Below are 24,447 nucleotides of genomic sequence, written 5' to 3' on the forward strand. Positions count from 1 at the left end.
CATTTCAAGTGACCCCTGGGAACTGAAAGTGTCTCTGGCCACAGAGACTCAGGTCTCTCCTCTTTGGTGTGGTGCCAGGGGCTTCTGCTGCTCCTGTTTCCTGCTCCCATGTTCCTGCACCTTTCTCCACACGTGGATAACTCAAATTCTCACTGGCTTTGCTCACACTCTGGGGTTTAGGCCTGCTTTTCAGATATCTTGCTCTGCAAAGGAGCTTATTTTTATTTTTTGCCATTCATTGGAGCAGAGGACAGCATCCAGGAGATTACATCCAACACCCAGAGGATCTCTGCTTTCCAGAGCATTAAATTCCCAATTTCAAAAGCTGTGCAGGATGAGAGGCTTGCACGTGCAGAGGCACCTTCTGAGCAGCTTTCCAAGCTGGACCTGGAGGTGTGTGGATGACTGTTAAAATGGGATTTGGTTTCTAAATCTCTATGTTCACTGCTCCTAAGTCACAAAGGTGTGTTGAAAGTCTTCTGTCTTCACCAAGACATTTCAATGCAGGGGGACACACTCACTTTTGCCTTCTCCTGAAATCAAAAGGAGAGAGTTTCAAAGACATGAACCACTCATAGGCACCAGTTTTCCTGACTTTTAATCAGGGTTGGGGATCCAATTCCCATACACACCTTAGGCATTTTTCTGCAATGTTTCTTTATCTCTCTGCACAGAAAAAAAAAAAAACCCAACACGTAAATTAATATGAACAGAGAACATCTGAATGCAAAGTGGATTTCTTGTCATTTTATGAGGCTTTAGGGACAAGAGTCAGAGGGTGAGAGGTACCCTAAGCACTAAGACAAGTGCTGTAGAGATAACAGTGGTGGTGAAACAGCCCTCCCTCAACCAGCCTGCTTGTTACCAGTTTTTGGTGGAGGTTTTTCACCTCCTGAAAGGTTGTGAGCTTGAAGGGAGGAGGCACCAGGTGTAAAGCCTGAGTTGAAGAGCTGTGAGTGTTCCTCACCCAGAGCAAAGTCCACCAGTGTAGGCTGGCTTGTTAAGGAAGGTCTGGTGGGTGTTCTCTGTCCTGAAGGACTAATGAGATGTGGAGATAGGATGTGAGAATCAGAAAGTGGAGGGCTGGAAACATCAGGGAAGATTTAAGAGGACAGGTAGAAAATGAGAAAGGAAAGGAGACAGATCACTGGGCCTGGAAATCAGGCAGGAGAGGAGGAAGGGCTCTGCCAGAAGCTGTTCAGCACATGAAACTCCAGGGAGAAGAGCAGACAATATTACAGCATCCATCAGTGTCTGCACAGTCTGCTCCTCATCCCCTCCCAGGCTTTCCTCTCTGCTCCTTCCAGCAAGGCAGCAGTTTTGTTTTCATTATGTGGGGAAATTAGAGAAATTACACCCTCAGACAGTGCCTTGTCCCTCCCAGAGCTGCTGGCTCAAGCGGCCCAGGGCATGGAGCCCCAAAAGAGCCTCTGCAAATCAAAAGCTTCACTATTTGCCTTGTAGCAGAGGGGCACTTTTGAATATTCCCTCATGGATGACCTAATAATTCCCATTAAAAAAACTCCATGCAATTCTTTATAGAGCTTAAAATAAATCAATATCAGCAGCTCTGCCTGTGTTTAAATCATTCGTGGACCCTGTTTATTGCCTAATAATAATATTGCATGGATTGCAGCTCCTGTGCCAAGCACGTCACATTCCCTGGGAGGGAAAAGGGGGAAATAAATTCAGGAAAAATGACATGTAACAGCCAAGAAGGGCAGCCAATGGCCCCCACCAGAAAATCAGGCCAGTTCTACTTCTCACAGAAGAGGTTAACAGCAATCACACCCTGGATATCGTGTCCTGAACCCAAGGAACACATGGCCCCTATTGATATTTTTTCCAGCTTTAGCTCATAGATGAGGAAGGAGCATCAGAAAGGGGCTGAGTCACAAAAGCTCATGAACACTGGCAGGAATCAGACACAGGTGTCTTGGGCTCTGCTCTGCAGCTGTAATTCAATATATGGTATTATCTAGACACACAAGAGAGTTTGAATGGGAGAGGCTGATGTAAACAGGAAGGGAAAGGGTGATGAGTGTGATGGGAAGGAAAGAGGAAGGGGAAAAGAGGGGCAGCAGAGGAGTGTGCAAGATTGGAAGGTAATTTTCCAGTGTCTTCAATAGTAAGAGTCAGAAGAAGAAAGGAGGTTGGACCAGCAGTGGAGGAGAGATGGGCTTGGAGACAGAAGAACTACTGAGATAATGTGTAGGAATGGTGCTGTGCAGCAGAGCTAGGAAAGATTTCATGCTGTGGTAGCCAGTGGAGAGCTGCAGCCTTTGTATCTGCTCCTGGAGCTAAGATGTGAGCTGGCCACCATCAGAGCCTCCCACATTACTGCAGGAACATTGACTCTTCTGCATGGAAGCAAAACATCCATCTCCAGGGAGACAGCTTGGCTAAAGCTTCAGACAACATCTCAGTCCCTTTCATTATGCCCTAAGCAGCAAACTGCTATGATTTCAGCAAGACTTTAAAATATCCCCTTGACCAGGCCCGCCCAGAATTGCCTTGATTTGCAGATCTGCAAAAAACAGATGAAAAGACAAGGGTGAACCAGGTGCTGTCATGCAAATGAAAGGATGGAAATGAGTGAAATTTTTGTCTGGCTTCTCTCCCTCTACCTTTACCTTTAGAGACACTTAGCTCTTTGCAGCAGTCCTGTCCAAATGCTGCTTGATGATCTGCTAGGACTTCCTCAAGTGACTTTTTATAGCAGAGTTTTTGTGAAGTGTTTCCCAGGTTTATCCTATTTTCAAATCATCATTCAAAAGCAGGGTACATTAAAGAGCCTTTGGTGCTCCTAATATCACACAGACTGGTTGGGAATGTAGCAGCAAATGGCATCACCACCAGCTCTGAATCCAGAGCTTTTGGCACTATCTCTCCTGCCTGAGCACAGGGAGCAGCATCTCATCTGGTAGCTGCTGGAAGTTATTTACTGTGTTTAAAAAATAACAAAAGTCCCACTTTCTCTAAAAGTAAAACACGTTGAGAGTTTGATAGCAAGGTCTCACCAGTTATCTCTGTGCTCCAAAGCAATGCATCTGTGTGTGCTCCCAGCCAAGTGCACCAGGAGCTGCCTGGAGTATTTTACAAGCCTGGTCTGCAAGATGAAAACTCTGGAACAAGTAGCTTATCACTTAAGCTGCTTCAAGGATTTAGAGTGGTTTAAATTACTTAAAGTGCTCCAGGGACCCGATCCTGCACCCATTGAAACTAGTGGTGATTTTGCTGGAGACTTACAAGGGACAAGGATTTGGCACTAAAGGCTTAGAGAGCTGAAGTGGATAAACCCCTACAGCCCTTTAGAGATGGCTAAACCATTCCAAAGCCCTAGACCTGTTCACAGCACACCAGTGACAGAAAAGCCTTAGGAGTGCACCAAATGTCTCACTGATGTTTACATCAGGCACACTTTCAAGCCCTGTGATTGCACCAACTCATCTCTTTTCCATTTCCCATTGGCAGCTTGGTCCCACCCTGCTCACAGCAGAGTCTGCAGCCCCACTGGGCACAGAGAAAGGAGGTGCCTTGTGCAGAGCATTGCAGAATCACTTGGGCAATTTAGCTGGTGATAACCAGGCAGGAGCAGAATTGGGGCCCAAGGTGGTAGCTCAAATATTTCCTCCTTTTGGTTTGTGCATAAGGACTCTTCCCTAGTCCTTTTTGTTGCCCATTTCAATAATTTACTGCCATTTGCTTTGATCTTGTCTTCCTTCCACATACCTCTTAGATTATTTTAAACTGTATTTAATACTGATCCTTGCCTTCTTGTCTAAGAATGTACCAGCAGGCACCCTGGGGTTTAAGTTATTAGTTAATGTATTTCTCACAGGCAGAAGAAAAGAAAAATATGAAACCCTTCCAACTTTTCACAATAGCCAGAAATAATTTTTTTTAAAGTGTGTTTATACCCATTGCAAACCTTGGAGGTTTATTGCTCTCCAGAGATTCAACCTTCCAGTTATGCTCAGGCCTATTCTGCTTTTCATGCAGAGTGGAATATGATCCCAACTACAGTGGCAGGGAGTGTTCAGGGACTTTGGGAAATGCTGACGTGGCCTTGCAGGCACAGATTATCATCTGCAGAGGACACATGAGACTGAGGGACTGAGCCAAACTCCTCCAGATCAGCACCCAGGGACCCTCAGCAATGCCCAGAACTGTGTCATCCAACAGGATGTTTTTCCCTGTCTCTCCAGCTTTCTCCTCCAGCCCATCCTCATGGGCAATAAGAGTGAAAATCTTAACTTCTTAAGAGGAATTCAGCCATCCACAATATAATACACAAGGGGATGAATTCCTGAGAGAAACCTCTTTTGGTATAAAACCTAAGAGGATCTGGTGTTGTAGATGACAGCATGGAGATAAGAAAAATTTTAAAAACCTTCTTGTGCAGCCATTGCCTGATAAGGTGTTCCTCCTTTTCCAGTTGCTCTTACCATCTCAGCAATCTTTGGGATTTGGGCTCTCATGCCAAAAAAAAGAAGAAAAAAAATTTAAAAAAAAGATAAAACTGTAGCAAAACCAACCAGAAGGAGAGGATTATATTCCTGGGATCTTCAGCAATTTTTTTTCCCAGCAGCTTTCAGAATCTACTCAAATCCTGTCAATGCAGTAAAAGCCAAAAGGGCTGAAGAGAAGCATCAAGGAACCATCACACCAATAGAAATGTTCTTGTGATATTAAAGAAACAAAACATAGTTTAAACATTTTTCAGGTCATGAGATTTCCCTTGGTAGAACAAACACAGTAATCTGGGCAGGCTGACTAGAAATACAAGTCAAAGAGACTAATCTATTTCCATATATATACCAACCTAGATGTATATATTTTGGGTTTATAGCGAATAGCTCAACAGTGTCCCCTGAAGGATGCACTGTAAATAAAAGAGGTTATGATAGAGGTAAAAGAAAACAACACAAAAAAAAAAAAAAAAAAAAAAGAAAAAGAAAAAAAAAAGAGAGGAAAATAATAGGGAGAAGTAAATCTTTTCAAGAAATAATTCCAGCTACTTTCAGCTATTTTTTTTGTAACATCTACACAATTCTGGAGTTTCGCAGATGAGTTAATTGCTGCAGTGATGTCCAATTAGCTGGGCTTCAGATATCTGCACCCAAGAAACCTCTCTGCCTTTTCAGAGGGCATTTCTGTCATGGCAAAGTGAGTCTTGTGCTCCTCCCTTTTCAGCTGAGCAGGAAAGCAAAGGTTTTGGTCAGGGTGGTCTGATTAAAACCCCATCTCAGTGTGCGCCAGGGATGCACTCAGTGACATCCCATGGACACCACAATGTCAACAGTTCTGCTGGATGGATGCTGAAGTCATCCAGGCATTGAGAGCCACGTCCCTCAGTGCCACCAAGCTCCTGTTTGGGGTTTTCTTGGAAAGGGATGTTTCTGCAGCATCTTCCTCTGGGCACTGAGGGTCCCTGTGGAGGCAGGACTGCTCTGTCCAGCTTGAGGCCACGATGCTGCAGCCAGCTCCCTGTGCACACTGTGAATTCCATGTGGGAATGCAGCTCTCAGCACCAGCCCCAGTAGGATTAGGAAGTTCCATCAATTCATTTAACACCAATGTGGTTTTTTCAAACACCATCAATGAGGTTTTCCCTTTTTTTTCACACAAAGGAGAAAAAACCTGACCATAACGAGTTCAGCTCTGTAGTTTTCTGTAGGGAATCTATTTGCGGAGCCACTGACTCCACTGGTGCTTTGCAGTAACACCAGTGCTCAGTAAATATTGGCCACTGTGCCTCTAAGTACTATTAATGAAGTTAATTAGCAACAAAAGTTTCCAAATGTTAAAAAGCTACAGGCATAGCCACGGTTCATTAAGCTTCTTAGAAGCTTCAAACCAATCTTAACTGCATTTCTCAGGGAAAAAGAACACAACTTTTCCTAAAGAATTGAAAGAATTTAGCAGTCTCTACTTTATGAAAACAGCATTTGATTCCTGTGGGTATAAGACAGATTAGTCCTGCTTTTCCTGGGAACACTTCCCTGCAAGCGACCCCCCTGAGTTACCTTCTACCTACAGAGATGGAGCTGATGGAGCATTTAGGAAGGAAAAGAAAAGATCATAACCTTTTTAATAAGCAGTTTGCCTGTGACAGTGCTGGCCAGTCCAGCACATCCCTCTCACATAATTAATCAAGACCAAGCACTAGATTTGCTATTGTCCCATTTCAGAGCATTATGGAAATCCAAGGTTTAAGGCAGTGCTTTAATGTCCCTGCCTCGTTTAATACCATTACTGCATTATAGATTTAAGGTAGCTCTTAGGTGGTAAATTTTCAAAGTGTGTGGGACTTAAGGTCAACAGAAGTTCCATCACTAAGTCTTTTGCTCTGCTTTAAAAATGTTCCTCTTAACCTCTTGCCTGCAGCTTCATACCTGGGCTAAATGGGATACTTTTGGGGTATTCCTTATTTCAGTGTATTCCCTGGTGAGTCACAGGCTCTGAGACACAGATTTCACCCTGATGGAGACATCCCCATGGTCCAGATCTGGGATGACAACTGATAAGCAATGATGCAATGCTCACTTTTTAATTTTCTTTGAACTGCACAGCCTCTCTCTTGACCAGGAGAGAAGGGGGTTTGTGGCAGGCTGCAGGAAATGGGGACAGGGAAGTACCAGATGCCTCTTCTTCCCTTCCCCACCCAGGAGACACAAGCTTGCACAGAACTGTGCTGCTGCTTCGTGCCAGTGTTTGAAGTCTTTCTGATTCAGATGTCAAGATCCCACTGACAGCTACATGACAACATGTTTTCTCCTTGCTGCTTTCAAATAAAAAACAAAATGAGATTTCCTTTGCTGTGCCCTGAAAGTCTGTTTTTCTCTATTTTTAAGCCTAAGCTGGATGCAATAATTACTCCTTTAAAATCAAGGGTTATTGTACCATTTCCAGCTGTGTAGTTGAAATGTTACCTAAACCTCTTCAGCTGATAAGCTACAATCAGCCTCTAACAAAGAGTGAGACTCAATTTCCCAAATAATATCCCTCCTTAAATAGAAACCTAATCAAACACATTCCACATTCTCAATGGTCACCTGAGCCCATTTTCCAATAATCTGTCTCTCTCTGCCAGAGTATTAAGTCTGGTAAAATGAAAAAAGAAACTGTGGGGGAAATTAAAGTTGGTTTACTGTGGCAGCCATCACTTCTAGCTCAGCCAGCTGCATCACTCTTTGCTGCTGTGAAATCAATTTTGGAAGCAAAGTTCTGTTATTGCACCCTGATATTTCCTCAACAGTTCCCTGAAATACATGTGAATAGAACTGTGACAGGGATGGCAGGGTCAAGCTAAAAATAACCAGAAAGAGTTAATATAGAAGCAATGCTATTCCATGGTCTATGTCCCTGGAGCACTGCATGCACATGGAGCCTCCCAGGAAGTAAATTTTGATGCAGATGGAAATGTTTGTACCTGAAAGTAAAAAAAAATACACATATTTCTCAGCCAATTGAGAGATAAAGCCAGTATCCTGTTGCCTACAAATCTGGTAAGATTTAAAACCCACGCTGATCTCCTTGCAGATGCATCACAAATAGTTTTCTCACATATAATAAGAACAACATAAATCCTCCACCAGAATTATTTACTGAATTACTTTCCATGACCAGTTATCAAAGGAGAAAGCAAAAGAGTAATGAATTGAGAAAGAGATGATGAGAAGCTAACAAAGTATTCATGTGGTTTTATTCCTTTGGGCAAAACCTTTATTCCACCAAAATCAATGAGAATAGAATAGGATGAGATATGATTTATTGCTACAGTCAGATCTCATTGTGCTATATTAAAGAGGTTGTGATGATTACAGGTTTTCTCTGAACATGCCACAAACAGAGACATATTTAGAAAGAATCAGATGTCAAACACCAAACTGTTCCTGAGAGAACTTATAAAATGACACATCACAAAATTGATCAAAATAGTGCCTTTCCCAGTTTATTTTACAAGCACTAATTCCTCAATGTGCTAATCCAAGTTCTTTCTTGATGTGTGGCCATTGTAAGTCAGTTCTGAGGGCAGCACAGCCACACTAGCCTGAGCCTGGCAGAGTTTGTGGCATCTGGACTATAAATCAACGTGGCTTTGCTTGTTTCCTTCCTTGATCATGCACCAGATAATCAGTGATGACTCAGAATTACTCAAAGAGTAGCCATTGCAAGTTCATTTCGTTCTCCTTGGTGTTGCCTTGTCTGTGTGTGCACTAATCATGCTCCAGGGCAGTGGGTTTAATGACGGTGTCATCAGAAAGTGGTAGTGTCTTTTTTGAATTTTTTGTGACAATATAAGCCCAGCTGATGTATTGTTAGTGATATTTTCCTGCTTATATCCTTAGCATGGATGGTACCAAGATGAAAGCAACACTGTCAAGCCTTTTTGGCTACAGCTAAAATTCCTATTTGCTATCAGAAGAGATTATGTTAAAGCAGCCATAGTGGGGCTGGAGGTACCTCAAAGACATACTGCAGTGACAAAAAGCATTACCAACACAGATGCATCTGCCTTTCATGGGAGCTTAGCTCCCAGGTATGACTGATTGTTTTAGGGCAGCAGCACTGACAGGCTTGGCTAATTTTATCAGTTGGAAATTTCCCTCTATTTTTGGTTTATTTTATTGGAAAATATTCTGAAAACGCTGGTGCAGGGATTTTGTATATTAAGTGTTTTTCTTTGCTGGAAGGGAAGTGTCAGGACATTGAAGTCCATCTGGTTTTAAGAACCAGGCAGTGACTTTCCAAGGGAGAAGGAAGGAGCTGAGCACTGTTCTCATCAGTTTTTCTTGTCACCAAGAAGCGAGGGAGTCTGCAGGGTGCTACAGTGAGTGAGCACAGGGGGTTTAAGAGGAGCTTCCTCCAGGCTGGGAACCTCAAACCCTGACTGCTGCCAACCACCTCTGCTGGTCTCTCCAGAGCACTTCAGCTCAGACCCCACCACCTGCTGCCTCTGGAGATGAGCACAGCAGCAGCAGAAAAGGGAAATGATCAGGAGCTGATGAGTAGCAGAAGTCCTGGATGTGAGCAGAGATGGTTTGTGATCAGTGATGGTTTGTGAACCCTTTGGTGCAGCTGGGGCGAATTCCCCAGCACTGCTAGAAATGTACCTCCTGTTAGCAGAGAACTGATGATGCTTGAAATGATTCTGTGAGGCAAAATAAGTGCATAAACTTGTATAGAAGTTCAACTTGAAATAAATAAATGAACAATTTTATTCTCTTAGGTGGCTATTTTATTTGAAGAGCCGAGTTCCCTTCTTAAATTCCTGTAAACCAGTCCTTGGCAGAGAGATGGACCCAAGTCCCACAGGTGTGCACACTGCTGTGTCACCAATGCTCTGGAGAGGCTGAAGGTGGAATATTTCTCCTCTTCCCTGAGAAAATTCTTCCAGCTCTGGAACAGAGTGGACACAGTCCTGAGGATGCCATCCCAGCAATATCCACTTGTTGGAACTGAGGCCATATCCCTGTTGATTGACCATCTTTGAAATGAAGGCAGTGTCTGTGCCTAGGATGGAAAGAGAGCTATTAAATAGAAAAATAGTGAGGTTATGTTTTATGATCATGGCACTCCTTCCCTGATCTTACAGGAAAGTGTTCAGGCTGTGTTCCTCAAAGCAAGAGCTAATCTGCCAAAAGCATTTGGCACGGGCTCACTGCCTGTCCTCCTCACATCAAATACCGATCTTTTGATCTGCTCATGCCGTGTCTCTCCACAATGTATATGGCAGCACATTTTCCATCCCTGGTAGGGAATATCTACTGATATTGTGAAGGACAGATCCCCTTTGTGACCTTTCAGAGACCAAATATTCAGTTGATTTAACTTGGTGCTTCCTGAGCAAAGAAAATAGGTAATGCTGGGACAACTCAATGCAAGGAAAGTTCACAGGTCTGCAGTCACATGAGGAAAGAACAGAGGCTGAGTGAGGAAAAAATGTACTCATGCATTTAATTACCTGAGTCAGCCTAAATAAATTGGTCATCCTAGGAGACGGCAGGGATCCAGGAGCACAACCATCATCAGAGGTCCAGCAGCAAACATTTGTCATCTTCCAATTAGTGCTGCTCTGCTGGCAGATTCCCAGTCTCAGCCTGAGACGGGGCCCTCCCTGGAGAGCCAATGAAATATTGAACAGAGGGTTACAGGTTGTAGAAAAAGGAGCACATGTGTAAGGGACTCCATTAGGGTTGCTTAGGCAAGCTTAACTTGGGCACCTCTTACATGTGGTGCACTTGACTGGACTGTATTAGTGTCCTCTTAATGCTGTTTCTTTAAAGACAATTTCACAGATGAAGAACAAGGAGTATGAAGAGTTGTGTTCACAGAAGAACAAAGAGCAAGTCAACAAGAAAGGAAACGAGACAGCCAGAGGCAAACTTTCCTGGTGAGAGAAGTCTCAGGATAAAGCCTGGCACGGTTCAGCTGCAAAAGATACGTCTGCTGTGCTGAGAAGAAATGATAAACTTCTATGAGAAATGAGCTGGTTTTGCTCTGTATTGAGCTTGAGCTATTAAATACAGGGCCAAATTCAGGTCAGATTATGGAGAAAATATCTTTAGATCCTTAAAATTAATAATCTTGCTTTTTAGAGCAATCACTCAGATTAATATTGAGAAGTAGAAGAAACATATTGGCACAAAATTTTAAGGAAGGAGATGGAGTTTGCTTTTCCTGAAAGCACTGTCTTCCTTTTTTCAGCTAGGAATAAATATCAAGAAGGCTGATGATTACCTCTGGTTTATAGTTCTCAAACTTTAGTCAGCAAAGAAAGATTGACTTTGCTGCATGGTTATAGTTCCAAGACTTGGTGGCAGGTTGATGAATTACAAAATTTATTCTAAATTAACTGAACTATTATCAGTAGCGTGCACTTAGTTTTAAAGCTCTGAGGTAAAAGTACCAGTTGAAAAGAGAACCTATCTGATGAGTGTGGGAATGTAACACGGGTGTGCATCTTCTCCTTGCTGGTTTGTTTCATGAGTCATTGCTTTCTTCTTCCCTCTGCCCTGCCTGGTTATCTTAGGCTCTGACAACAATGTGATTGCCACATTGCAGCCCTCAGCAAAGCCATGCAGGATCCCATGTCAGAATTTGGATGAGGGGGATCCTGCTGCTGTTACAACCAGCCCCAGCAATTGCTGGGCTTTGGCTCTGCTGGGCTCTGATGCCAACACAGTCCCTGTACAAGGAGCCTTCTGCTGGTGAGATGGTTTGGATCAACAAGATATCAAAACCTTTCTTTGCAGTTAGAGATCAAATACAGCAATTAGCTCAAGATTAACACTGGCTTCCTACAGTCTTCTTGATGGAACTGGGTATTTTGGCTTATTCCCCATAGCAGCTGACTAACCACAAATAAAGTCTTGCCAGTGGGCCATGTTCTAATCCATGGCTCTCTGTGATCATGTGTGTGTGTTCATGTCTGTGAAATGAGGAGCACACCATTTAATTTCCCTCTGTCTTGGGTCTCTGTCACTAGGGAAGAGTTAACTTTGCTTTTTACTCTGATAGAAATGCCATTCATTTTTAGGCTGATACCCTAAGGCGCCCAGACCTTGACTTTATAATTGCATATGGCTAAAGGCAGCACTAAAATCTCATGTTCTCTCTTCAATTCTTGCAAGCTCTTCTGTGGAGGAATATTTTAAGGAAAAAAAAATAATTCAGCTTATCTCTTTTTGTCTTTTCTTTACAGACATTTCTAACAATGCAAAGTTTCACAAGAGGTACACCCACAAGAGAGCAAGAAGGAAGGAGAATATTCTAAATACAACTTTTGCCAGCAAAAAAGAGAAAGAGAACTTGTATTACAAGTTTTCTTCTTGATCACACTGTAAAAATCTTATTCCTTTCAATGGAATTACCCAAGTGTAACTTCAAGGGGAATTTGGCTTATGTGGGATGAGGAGGCTCAGGAGTAGAGGCTGGCAGAACTCCTCATTCCCTGTGGCTCCTTTTTCTGGGAAGGAGAGTGAAAGGGAGAAAACCCTACAGCACATGTACTCAAAACATTCCACCAAACAGATCACTCATCCCAGGCAGAGCCAAAAAGCTCATTCTCCAATGATAAATACACAGAGCCCTGACTGAAGGGAGGCTCTGAGCAGGAAATCTGGGGCACCCCTTTCTGCGGTACAAAATTAAGTCCAATAGAGACAAGGAGTGGCATTTCAAGGAGGAGCATTTCTGTTTGGATGCTGGGGGGTCACACAAAGCTGCTGCTGGTGCTGCTGATGGCACACAAAGCATGGAGCCAGTGCTGCTCTCCAGCACAAAGCCTGAGCTGCTGAACCAGCTCTGCTCAAGTGTGTTGCCCTGCTCTTCTAAGTTCTTCTAAGCCTTTTGATGTTTACATTTTTGTAATGGACCTCCTCACGGAGTTTTCATGTAAATAATGATTGTTTTGCATTCCTTTCCAGAGGAGGAGAAATCTGATGAACTGTTGGTTTGACCAGTGTGGCTGGAGAGGTAGCAATTTCACCCTCCAATCCATGGTCAATTTTGAAAGCCTATAAACATTAGAGTCAGAAATAAACTATGGGTTTTTTGCCTTAAACATTTCAACCTGTGTGTGTCGTTCATTTCATATCCTATTACGATATCTGGAAAACAATCATTATTTACATTAAAATTGCGTATAAAACTACATTACAAATATGTAAATATCAAAAAAAATTTTTAAAACTTTTAAAAAACCAAAACAACAAGAGTGACTGCAATAAACCCCTGATCTCTGTACCGAGTATCACCCAGTGGATTAAACACTGCCCACCAGTACCCAACTACAGCTTGAAGTTAACACAGCATGGCTGCATATCTGATTGACTAAACCTCTGCAGTGGTTTTGTCCAAAACTCCCACTGACATCAGCCAGGCACAGTCTGGTTGGGGGGTCATTGGAATCCCCCTGAGGATGACAGATTACAACACTCCAAGGGATTAGAGCTAAACCAGTGGTGCTTATGGCCCTGGCTGTGTGGAAAGATTTATGAAGGGCTGGCAATTGCAGCCTGCCAGTGAAAATACATGTTTTAACAGTACAGTGACTAAAACTAATGTTGTATTTCTGCTAGCTGCTGCCTGGGAGTTTGCTGATGTACTTAGTTCATAGGTTCAGGGCTAGAAGACCTTACTCATCACAGCTCTTAATGCTCCTAGCCTACTGCAAAGCCTGGCACCTGACTTGATGAATAGTTATTGGAATTAATCATCAGAAGAGACCAGTTTCTTCATCCTACATTTGTCTGAAAAATTGCTCTCTTTGTGGAAGCTTTTAATGGATTTCTCAAGTCTTTCTGAACCGTGACACATAATTCCTGACATTCAATGTCAGGAAGCAACAAATGAAAGGGATGAAAGCTGAGGTGGAAGCATAATTACTGCATATCAAAATATGCTTTGGGAACTGAAATTCGTAGGTGATGTGGGACAGTTTAACTCTGCCAGGGGCTGACAGTCCCCTTCTGCACAGCCATCCACGCTGCCACCCTGCTCTCCTCTCCCCAAACTTAATTGCCTTGCAATTATTGGCTAGGAAATAACCTGTAATCACTAGTGATTAATTGCCCGTCCCTGGAACTGACAGGAAGAATGGTCTCAGGGCTTCTGTCCATAGCAGCATTTAGCAGTGAAAACACAGCAAGTTGTTTTGGAAATGTCAGGGGGAAGTTGCCAGCTCTCCTCTCGGGCTTGGACGGCTGCTGGAGCACTTCGAGCTCCGCTATTTCCATTACAATGGGGCACAAATCATCTGATTTTCACAGACAACAATGAGAAACCATCTTTGCACCTAAAAGAGATTCTGTAATGCATCTCCTCCTGCGGAGAAGTGGGAACAGAGCTCACCTTGCTTAGGTGATGCAGAGCATTGACCTGCACTGGGACGCTGCCTTTTTTGGAGAAGGCTGGGATGAGATTTTACAGAACCTGCCTTAGATTTTCTCACTTCCACCTTTCACACCCTGGACTGCATCAAAACCCATGTGCCCTCATGATCACAATGCGCAGCCCCACCTTTCTCTCCTGAATGACAGGTTGTCACCACGAGCTCATCTTGGTAGGATCAAAGCTGATTCTTTTAGAACAGCATTATTTCATTTGTCATCCAGAAAAAAAGGGGAACAGGATTCCTTTCAGGTTATCATACCCATGTTATTTCTAATTCCAGCAGAGAGGAGCAGACCATATCTCTGCTGTATTTCCAGCCCATGTAGTTTCATTTCATCCCTTACAAGCTCTCCTGTCTTGCTGTATGTGGAGCAGTATCCAGAATATTGTCAACTACAATCAAATATTTAGTAATACAGAAAAAAAAAAAAAAAAAAAAAAAAAAACAAACCCAAAAAACCTCCAAAAACAGCAATAAAAAAGAGGTGCTGGAAAATCATGTATCCACTTCTGAAATCTCAAATGATTGGGGAAATCTTTACAAGAAATGTTACCAACCACATGTACAAGGATCCTGTTACTGGAGTTAGAAAAAAAATGCAGCCATCACATCAGTGCAGCACCATAATTTAGAGGCTGAAATTCTCGTTCTGGGGTATGTGCCATAATTTTTAATAAAAACAAATCTAAAATAGAGCTGCTGCCAAGCAAAGCATTACCAGGGCTGCCAGAAGGCCTTCTGAGGAGCCAGCCCTACACAAAACCAGGCACTGTTTGGGCATTGCTGGTAAGGAAGGCTCATTTGGATAGTTTGTGGATTTGCATGGGAATTACAGCAGATTGAGGTGCTTCTTTTTTGCTGAATTGTAAAATATTTGATGGGGAATGCTGTGGTTTAACCCCAAATGGCAACTAAACCCCACACAGCCTCTTGCTTCCACCCAGTGGGATGGAAGAGAGAATCAAAAGTGAGAAAACTTGTGGATAGAGATGAGGACAAGGAATTAGGTAAATCAGAAGCCGTGCATGCAAATAAAAAGCAAAACAAGGAATTCACTTGCCACTTTCCAAGGGCTGGCAGGTGTTCAGCCATTCCCAGGAGTGCAGGGCTCCATCAGATGTAATGATGATGTGGGAAGACAAACACCATCACTTTGAATGTGCCCTAATTCCTCCCTCTTTCCCCAGCTCTGTACACTGACCATGACTCCACATGATCTGGGATATCCCTTGGGTCATTTGGGGACAGCTGTCCTGGTTGTGTCCCCTCCTAATTCCTTGTATCCCAATCCTGCTCACTGATGGGGTAGGAAGAAGGAAAGCCCTTGGCTGTGTATATGCACCATTCAGCAAGAAAAAAAAATCATCCCTGAGTTATCAACAGCACAAATCCAAAGCAGCCTCACACTGGCTACTGTGGAGAAAACAAATTTTATTCCAGCCAAAAGTAGCACAGGGAAAAACGTATTTCTGAAAATTCACAGCCTCTCCTACTATGTTTTACACAGCAGCTGGGAACAGCTTTTCCAGATGGTTTGAGGTAGGAAAAGAAAAGCACATTTGCTGTATGACACTGGAAAGTTCACAGAGCCAGATGACAGACATGAACCTGGTTTGGGGACAGGACTCAGCAATGACACATGGAAAACATGGCTTTTCCCACAGCACTTTCTGGATCTGTTCTTATAGCTGTTTCTGTTGGGTAAAAACTTTCCATGTGAGTCTTTTGTACCAAAAAATATCCAATTAAAACCAGACTACTACAGCACAGAAAATATATAAGCGTTTTTCTAAAAATGCAACAAGTGGGTTGTAAAGTTTAAGTTCTGCAGCTTTTGTTCATGCCAAGCCCTGAAGTAATGGAAACTGGATTCCAACTGACCAAAGCAAAATCTTGCCCAAAAAATCTTTTGTCTAGTACATTTGCTGCTTTTATTAAATACAAAGTCCCTTCTGGAGAAGATCAAGCAGAGTAAGTGGCAGCAAATCCTGGCATCACCTTCTGAGGTATTAGTGGCCTCTTGTATTGCCTTGTGCACTGGATTTTTTGTCTCACTTGCCAGAGCACCACTGAAGCTGAGTTATTAAAAGACTGAATCCCAAACACATGTGTGATCAGCTACTTGGCCCCCCTTCTGTCTTGATTTGTTACATGACATGATTTTTTCTTTCTGCTCTGCATCTTGAAAAGGAAGTTCAATGTTGTGGAGAATTTAAAATTGGCTCACACTGCAGAGGAGATTTCATTACCAACATAGCAGCCCTCAAGGTACTCAGTAATTCTCTCCTTTATATTACTGGAATTTTGTGTATCTTTTCTAGGAACTAGGTATTGATCCTTGGAAAATGAAAAACCCTTAAAATAAAATATAGATAACTGCAATCCCAATGGTCCCATTAAAGGATGAAATGCTTCATTAACACCTCATAAGAACATTTGGAACATGAGTGGACAGCAAGTTTCCTCTTTCATCATTGGGGCACGGTATCCACAAAGGAGTGGGTCTTAAACTTCCCAGGATTAGTCTACACACAAACTACCACAGTGTAACCAAGATAGATAGAACTTGCAGTGCTCTTTCCTTCCATATCAAGACAGTTTTTCTGCTTAGAAATTGTTTTATCATATTCCAGCCTAAATCAGCTACTTAGCAATTTAATCTTAAATGAAATAGAGGAAAAGTAAACCTTCACAGAAACCATAATTAGTTTGACAAAACTAGGTTAAACTATCAATTAAACCAACACAACTTCACATATCCACGTGCCCTTGAACTTCTTGCCTGTGAGGAACCCACATCAAATTGCTGGACGTGATCTCCCTTGAAGTTTCAGCTTGTAGGTTTTGGCTGGGAGAAAGCTCTTCAGTCTAGCAGAGGTAGCAAATCTGACTGACATTTGAGAAACATAGAAATGCTGAGTCTCTACACATGACTACATAGTTTTCCTGTATTTATTTGAGCAATGATGTGAAGGCAAAAAAAGAGCAGTGTGAGGTGTCCTGCTGATTTCCATGGCACAAAGGTACCTGTGAAAATTAAGTCCCCAAGCATTATGCAAGTCATAACTTGCACATCAGGTGGTGCCTGCCTGGAGTAGCTGGAAGCACACACTAAATTAGCAGGCTTATGAGAGTATAATTAGTTTCCAGTGAGGGACCCAAGAGAATTTGTCTCCAACGTGATTTCAGGTGCTAAATAAAGCGTAATAAAGCCCAAGGGGTAAGTACTTAATATAGAGACTGGATCCACCTGAGCTAGAGTCTTCTATATCTCCCAAGGCTGCAAGAGGTTGTAGGGGCTGTCCTAAATCCTCATCCACCCACCCAGCATGCAAATGATGCCTGGATCACAGCTGTCCTCCTGAGTGGGTGAAAGCCCCCTCAGAAACTCTGTCTCAGCCCAGAGAGACAGAAAATGGATCCATTTATGGGTCTGGCTTCCTAATACCTCCAACAGTCTCCTTCTGCATTTTCTGCCAGGTTTCCTATCGATTATTTCATCCAGCTAGAGACTGATTATACCTGAGACATCAATGGTGTTATGTAAATATCTATCCTATATAATCAGTGTTATCTACCTAAGGCTTCTGAGGTTTCTAGTTTACTTCTGACAGGTTCATGAAGAGTAACTCAAGCTAATGATCCGTGTCAGTTGGCTTAAATTCCTCAGCTGGAAAATGCTCAGGGGGGTTGCAAATCCAAAAAGGTTGAAAACCGAGGCAGTCAATAGACAGATAGTGTCAGTCTGATACTCTTAGTGTCTGACAGAAAAAATATCAATAGCTGGCATGATTGATGGGAAATGAAGGAAATACCACCCACAAACAAAAAGTAAATAAACAGGATCTGAAAGGGCTGTGTTGCATTCATTTTGAGATTTGTTACTTTTCCCTTTTTTAAGCTGATTCGATTTCACTCCTTGGAGTAATCCTTGGATCCAGGCAAACTTTACAATAAAGAATGAAATAAATTCATACTGCCCTCATGGCAGCACCTTTAACATGGGCTCCATTCCCACCTGAGCGGAGTTTCTGTGAGCTGCCATGGAGAGGAATGGAGATACATCATCTTATATTGAGTGACCTCTGTGTAATCAATAGTGTGTTGCTCAATGCTGTGTAAACATCTAAGTAAAAAAATTAAAGAGAGGAAATTAATAATAATTAAATAATAATTTAGTTGTTTAAAAAAAAAAAAAAACACAAAAAAGGTCCTTCTTGAATGTGTTCACCTCCTCCTGGTGTTTGAAATTCTAGTGTTAAGCCATTTGGAACCACAGTTTTTGGCTGGAACCTGGGAGTTTGAGCTCTGCCAGGCTACAAATAAACATAGATTGATGTACATATCTGTTAACTTCATTTTGACAAGTTTTCAAGCATTTCGGGTCTTTCACATACTGCGGTCAAAATGCCAACAAGGTCATTCTAGCAAATACAGAAATTCACCCATGACATTTGCAGTGTGAGAAATGCATCCGTTTAGGAGTAAAGGAAAAGAGATGAGAGAAGGCACCACATTGGGTCTGTTATAGGCGCAGGTGGGGAGGATCTGAAGGAACTTCATGAAGTGTAATATCATTAATAGGCAAGATACTGATGGATACCTCTCAGTTGGTGGCACTGGAAGAGTGTGACCTAGACCAGTTTGTGGAATACCAGGTCAAAGTACATGGAAGACCATGCCTGCTGCCTCAAGAAAGCATGAAGAAATTTAGGGTGGAAAAGGAAAGAAAGAAAAGCATGTGGGTCCAAACACACACTGCTTTTGTTTAAAATGAGCCACTTCCAGGCACCTCTGAGAAAACAAAGCCAGGTGAACTGTGATCTCAGCTCTTGGCAGCAGCTCAGTCCCAGCCACACAGAGCATTTCAGCAGCAACTCAAAGTGTCATTTCCAAGGAGGCTGGAGTCTCTTTCCAAGGACCCAAATCTCTTCTCAAACGGAATGAAGTGTTCTGATTTTTCAAGCACTACACCTAGAGTCTACTTGTACCTTTATGTGCCTTCCATCCAACAAGTCTTTCGGGGAATGTAAGACTCATCCTTTGCACCTGGGGCTTCAGTTGGCATTTGAGCCAGCCCTCAGTATTAACCACACTGTCTCCTTAGGCTGGAGCAAACTATGTGGCTGGCACAATAAAAACAATCTGGGGTATCACAAGAGGAGGAAAAGCCTGGCTTCCCCCTGGCAGCACAGCTGTGAGCAGGTCGTGCCACACGCTGTGACAAACTCAAGTTAACCAGGACAATGCAAACACTGCCAACACAAGTTATGTTGGGAATGAGTGATGCAAGTCCTTGTTGCTACTTTCCCTTCACACCTTCAAGCCTTTTGTCCAAGCTGCACCAAAGGAAAAAAAAAAAGTGAGAAACATATCATTCTCTGGAGGGGTGAGGAAATACTGCTATTCTGAGCAGGAAAGAACAAAGTCAGTCCCTGAGCCAATATGTAGATCACTGAAGAGTTTACATATTGTCATCAAGAATAGATGCCAGAATCTGATGTCTTTGATGTCTTTGATGGCCCATCAACAGTCTAATCAGCAACATAAAGCCATCTCGGAATGGAAATTATTTGTCACACTCTGAAAGACTGACATTTGACATCTGGTTTGACAGGTTACAAGGCACCCTTGTAAATGAAGAAATTCAGTTCTTTCATCAGTGTCTAACACTTCTGTCATCCTGGGGGTTCTGGGATTCTAAAAGGTGAATTTGGACATCACCCTCCAAGGCCACCTGGCATGCTGCACTCCTCCTTTCTCATCAGGAAAGAGAATTTCAAATTGCCTCTCAATTCACACCTCTGAGAAGACCCTAAAGCCAAAGGATCAACATATATAGGAAATACAAGGGTAGACAGAAAATTGGCTGAAATGTCCCATGATTAACCTATCAAACACAATGGTTGTGTGTTACAATGTTGGGACATAAATCAGACATTAATTAACATCCCACTCACTACAGGATGCTCTGAAATACTAATACCTGCAGAAGAAAATGTCCTTTCTATGCCAGTCCTGGTGCAACTCTCCATTGCTCAGGGATGTAGGGACTGAGACACAGTTTAGTGTCTGGTACTACTGCAAAATGCAGAACAGTGAAGCACTTCACAACAGTCATTAGAGATAAGGTACCCTGCTTAGAAGCTGTAACAGAGCAACAAGATCATGCCAGCAAGCACCAGAACACCCTAATTGAATTATCTTTTAAAGAATGAAGCACTTGTGGCAGTCTCCTGGTTCTGTGTGCAGAGAGTTTCACAGCACTGCAATGTGCAGAAAAGGCTCCATCTTCAAGGTCACTGCTGATTTTATGCCCACTTATATCCAGGACAGTTTTGATGGGCAAAGACTGCAGAGTTTTTCCCTCAAATCAATTGCCCTGGTAAGAACTTGCACAAATGGCTGCCTAGGATGAGAGCAGATGTCTGTCTAATCCTCTGTCCCCTTCCTCATCATGGTCAAAGTCAAAGTAAATGCTGGACTCCACCTGACAGCCTTCCTGGAACACAGTCAAACTCAAGTACGTTTGCTTTGCACTTGTGCATCAACAGACTGAAATTCTGGAAAAATAACAGGGGACGTGTATTAAAAGCTGGGGGTTTTCCAGTAATAACTCCTATAAACCAATCACACCCATTGAAATCAACCAGGCATGCCATTTATTTGGTGCTTTGATAAATTACAGCCCTGGGGGGCACTGAGGGCCAGATTTTAAAAGCTGTTCAGCTGTTTAACTCTCATTGATTTCAGTGTAATTGATTTCAGTGGGAGTTAGGGGCCTGCATTGCTTCACACTTTGGGCCAGGCCCTCCTATGGTAACTGTACCAATTAGGCAGGAGAGCCATTTATCAGGAGCCCCATTAAACAGAATCAGAGGTGCCCAATTACATCTAAATTACCAGCTCAGCCCCCATGATGTTGGAAGGGGAGGGGTGGGATGCTTGTTGCTGTAGCACAGGCACTACCACTGACAGGGGAGCATGTCTTCCATTGTATCCCACTTCCAGCAATGCTCATCCAGGGAAAACATCCTGCTGCCTCCATTAACCCACGGGGTATTTCCACCCTCCCGTCGGGTCACTCTGTCACTGCAGCAGCCTAATGGTGTAATGGATACCAGGAGGAAAAGCAGCCCGAGTCCAAACCTAAATGAGTGGGGCTTACATAATTAGAGGGTGAGAGAAAGAGAAACTAGCATCAGAGGCACGGCCTTTTCAGGGTTTCCAAGGCAGCAGTGTCTGCTTCTCACGCAGCACGCACCACAATCGTGTTCGCAGTGCCACGGCATCGGTTTCCCCTACGAGGAAGAGAAAAGAAATCCCCACTCTTTTGAAATGTGAGTGCTTTTGAAACAACAGAGAGAAGGTCTGGGACATTATGCTCCACATGAGTAGTTGTGGTGATATCTTCATTTATCTGATATCATCTTCTGACATTTCGTTCCGTTTGCAGGCGAGCCATTTGTAGCGTTCCGTACAAAGGGTTCTGGTGCCGTGATCTTTAGCTTTTGCCCTGCATTTAATACTAAAGATCACTCAACCATGATGAAACCAGCTGGATGAAATTCCTCCCCTGCAAGACACGAGGGCCAACGACGGTATGAAAGATGTGGGGCTGCTTTGTCATTTATGGCTTCGTATCCCATATGTTTGTCTGATTGGTGAAGGGAAAGGTCTGTTTATCAATACAATAGCTCGTGTGAATTGCAAGCAGCTGAATGGAAAAGAAAAAAAAGGAAAAAAAGCAGCCAGGAAGGCAATGCAATGACTGAGCAGGACAGCCTTAAGGGAGTCCCAGGGAGCTGCTGAAAACCACATGAGATGGCAAATTTGGGTGGCTAAGCCTTCCCTAGCACCATGTTTTGAGAAATAATCTTGGTGAAAAGGGTTCTAGCAAGGGGGGAAAAATATCCTTTTTCGTAAAAACACTGAAAATTTCTGTCAGAATGCCAACAGGTAAAGCAGGGGAAGAAGCTGACTCGGAAGTATAGAAATATTTCCCTGGACAGATGGATCGCTCTATATAGGTCAAAATTTTGTTTTCTGCCAGCCTTCTTTCTCACTCCTAGGATGACACCAGCTGCACCACATTGTACTGCTGGTTCCTCATTCCTGAAAGCAGATTTTTCCAGGCGCCAAACCAATCAGAACAATGTAGGTAGCTCAGGTGATGACAGGAACCCAGAGCCAATGTATTGGGCAGAGTAAAATCCATAAGACAGCATTCCTAGAATTGATATCATCAGGAGAGAAACCTCCTGGCCTGCCTGTACCACCTGGTCTCCCAGGACATCCCTCCCAACTCAAACAAGCTACAGTCCCTGGAGTGCCTGGAAAAGGTAAAAAAACAAAAAACAAAACCAAAACCTGCTTCCTTTTTAGTTCATCTGTTAATGAAAGCTCCTTGTTACCCACAGCCCTGCTCCAGCATGAATGAGCCAGTTAACACACTGATGGGGTGTCAGTGCCTCACTGTACTCCCAATTCAAGATTTAATGCTTACTACTGTTAAGGGAAAAAAATATGAATAACTCGTTTAGCTAGATTTAATTTCCTTACTCTCTGCAAAGTCTACAAATTAATTCCTCAGTGGATTTCTGTTCCAGCACTTAACCTGATCTTTTCAGACACAACAAGGATAATTTCTCACTTCCTGCCTTATTCTGCAAGAAAATAGCTCCACAATACCCTGCCTTCTCTGACCTACCCTTGGTAGAGCTCTCACACAGCTATGCCAGAGAGAACAAAAATAATTTTATATATTTGGGTGGAATTTCCAATACTACAGTGGTTGTTTTCAATCAGAAAAACCCCTTGTTCTTCATGGGACCAAGATCAAACACCACCATGGTTTTCCCTTAGTGGGTACCCAACCCAAGCACTCATTTAATTTCACCTAAGGCTGGGGGAAATAAATTCATTTTGCTTTCCTGCACCATATTATCCCAATCTATTTCTTCTCTGTTCTTTACCCAGCTAAATTGTTCATTCACTGTTGAGTCCAACTAACCCTTTTTATAACGTGCTGGTTTTCATAGGTGTGGGAAGGAGGGCATGGAGAATAATGAGACTCATAATAACTCCCAGCCTGTAATTTGTAGAATCTGGCACTTGGGAAAAGCTTCAAATATTTTTTCTTGTGATGATGAAAAACGAAAAGGAAAAAAAAAAAAAGTGGTGCTGCTTGGCCAAAGGTTTCATGGCTGAGGAAATCATCTGTAGCTCAGGGTGAATGCTGGCTCTCTGCTTCCCAATGAGCTCATGTTTTCACACATTAGGCTGTAAAATTGTTATGTGGAGGTTTAGGGCCTCTGGTTTCTGACTGTGAGTGACACAGAAGGGCACCTCCGTGCCATGGTAACAAGCCAAGGACACAGTGTTGTAGCCAGAGAGTGCACGGAAGTAAAAGTGTGGCAGAAACAGCAAAGCTGGATGGGTTGTTCATCAGGACATGTTTTTAGAAAACCAGGGAAAAAAATGGGAAAAAAGACAAAGTCATTGATATTGCCTGTTCACTGCAGAGAATGTGTCAGGACCTGGTGCTTCCATAGATGTTGGAGTGGATGCAAAGTGGGGCTGGGATTGCTGAGTGCTGCCACTGGGGCTATCTCAGCCAGGAATCTTAAAGTCTTCTTTCTTCAGATGTTTTTTCAATATATTTTCTTTTACACTTGTAAAACCTCCCATCTTTATGGAATTTCTCCATTTCTCAAGTAGTTTTTTTCTACCCCATCCTCCTTAAGACAAGATTCTCTTGGGTCATAAAAGCCCCTGCTCAGCCCTTTCTGAGATCAAACTCCTTTTGCAATTAATGAGTACCTGGCCCAAATCAGGAATGGTTTCAGGACCTCTGACTCAAGAGCTCTCTGAGCAACTCTTCAGCCCAGGTTACCACTTTCATTTTTAAGTAAAACACATCTCCAGTGCCTGCAACAGAGAGGTGTGTGTGCTATCCAAGAGTTTTAATCCTTCCCAGAGGCCTTTTGCAGTTTTTAGTCTGGCTAACAAGCCTAGAGCTTGTGCACAAGCTTTTAAACATCTGCTCTAAGAGCACCATTTTAGCCCTTTGAGTTTGGCCTTACAAATGCTATTTTTGGCCTGTGCTAGTGACTGACATGCTGTCCTGCTGACTGTGTTATACCCTGGAAACGCTGCAGGCTGTGAGCTGCAGGACTCTTGGTTTGGGAAAAACACAGGTTTCTTCTGTAAATCTCCAAAATCTGAGTGTGTTTTAGCAATAACAAGAAGGGAAAGAGATGAAATGGGTGGTGAAAAGCATTAATATATAAGAAACAAAACAGTGGCATAACAGACAGAATTTAATCAGCTGGAATCTCAAATACTGGTGTAGAAGTGGAGTATTTATAGAAAAAGGCTCCTCCAGCTCTGTTTAAAAATACTGACAGAAGTTGGAGGGAAAACTCAGATGACTGTATAGGGTGGAAATGGCCAACCTAGTGTAACATTTGCAAGTCTCTGGAATTTTTTGGGATTTCAAGCAGCTTGGGGCAGAGTATAGTGCACACACATGGTGCCTGCCA

General features: G+C 42.9%; 1 long non-coding RNA gene across 1 annotated transcript in view; it reads right to left on the reverse strand.

Annotated features, from left to right (window-relative positions):
* Positions 1-637: 637 nt before the first annotated feature.
* Positions 638-24,447, reverse strand: part of LOC134425339 (uncharacterized) — a 45,433-nt gene continuing 21,623 nt past the window's right edge. The window contains exon 3 of the long non-coding RNA XR_010029636.1: positions 638-666. This is a non-coding gene — a long non-coding RNA (uncharacterized LOC134425339). The remainder of the gene's footprint in view (positions 667-24,447) is intronic.

This window comes from Melospiza melodia, chromosome 15 (assembly GCF_035770615.1).
Source record: "Melospiza melodia melodia isolate bMelMel2 chromosome 15, bMelMel2.pri, whole genome shotgun sequence".
Lineage (NCBI taxonomy): Eukaryota > Metazoa > Chordata > Aves > Passeriformes > Passerellidae > Melospiza > Melospiza melodia.